The sequence below is a fragment of the Sinocyclocheilus grahami genome, unplaced genomic scaffold, assembly GCF_001515645.1.
Source record: "Sinocyclocheilus grahami isolate Dianchi unplaced genomic scaffold, SAMN03320097.WGS_v1.1 scaffold255.1, whole genome shotgun sequence".
Taxonomy (NCBI): Eukaryota; Metazoa; Chordata; class Actinopteri; order Cypriniformes; family Cyprinidae; genus Sinocyclocheilus; species Sinocyclocheilus grahami.
Window position 1 is genome coordinate 2794430 of NW_015505434.1, and position 1214 is coordinate 2795643.

Genomic DNA, 1214 nt, shown 5'->3' on the forward strand with positions numbered 1-1214 from the left:
ATGACCGACGAAATTGGGATCTCGCTTAGAGGGACCAATCTACTTTGAGTTTAAACTAAACGAGCCAATGCACATTGGCATGCGATTATTGCATCCAGCTGCTGCTGATCACAGCGTGAGTATAAGTAGGCAGCAGATGCAGCGCATATTCAGCTTTTCACTTCGGAGCCGAGCAATCACATCGTTCTGCTCCTGACTACTCTACTGAGAGAAGAAGACTGAACGAGTTCAGCGCGCTCTTAGAGCGCTCTTCGTGTTGGCGGATGGCGCTTCAGCGGTGGTGGTTTCCCGTGTCGAGTGGGTTGCACACATCAGGCTGCACTACCCCCCTGTTTGTGTTGCAAATGATCATCTCCCCTGTGCCCTCAGCACGCTAAAAGAGCTTTTTCCCCTAAAAGAGCATTTTCGGGTGCATCTTTTTAAAGACGACGTTGCGTGGCAAGCTTGACGTTACGTCTTTGTAAAGATGATGTGGGTCTTGCTATAGACAACGTATCACCCAGGCGTTTTCTCTGGAGTCAGAGCATCTGAGGTCGCTTCGTGCTGTTCACATTCCTGGGCTGCTCAACCGGGCAGCCGACGAGCTGTCCCGAGCTGCGCTCCCGGGAAAATAGCGACTCCATCCCCAGACGGTCCAGCTGATTTGGGGATGTTTCGGAGCCACTCAGGCATGTTTGTCTCTCCAGGAACCTCTCACTGCCAGTTGTTCTTCGCCCTGACCGAGGGAACACTCGTCACGGACGCACTGGCACACAGCTGGCCGCGTGGCCTTCGCAAGTATGCATTTCCCCCAGTGAGCCTTCTGGCACAGTTGCTGTGCAAGGTCAGGGAGGACGAGGAGCAGGTCCTGCTGGTGGCACCCTATTGGCCTTCCCGGACCTGGTTCCCGGAACTAATGCTCCTCGCGACAGCCCCTCCTTGGCCGATTCCTCTGAGGAAGGATTTACTGACTCAGAGATAGGGCACCCTTTGGCACCACGTCCAGACCTCTGGAAACTTCATGTCCAGTCCCTGGATGGGACGCGGAGGTTCTGAGTGGCCTACCCCAAGAGGTAGTTGACACCATCACTTCAGCGAGAGCACCGTCTACGAGACACGCCTACGCTTTGAAGTGGAACCGGTTCGTTGAGTGGTGTTCTTCTCGCCGAGAAGACCCCCGAAGATGCCCGACCGGAGTTGTGCTGTCCTTTTTGCAGCAAGGGCTGGAGCGAAGG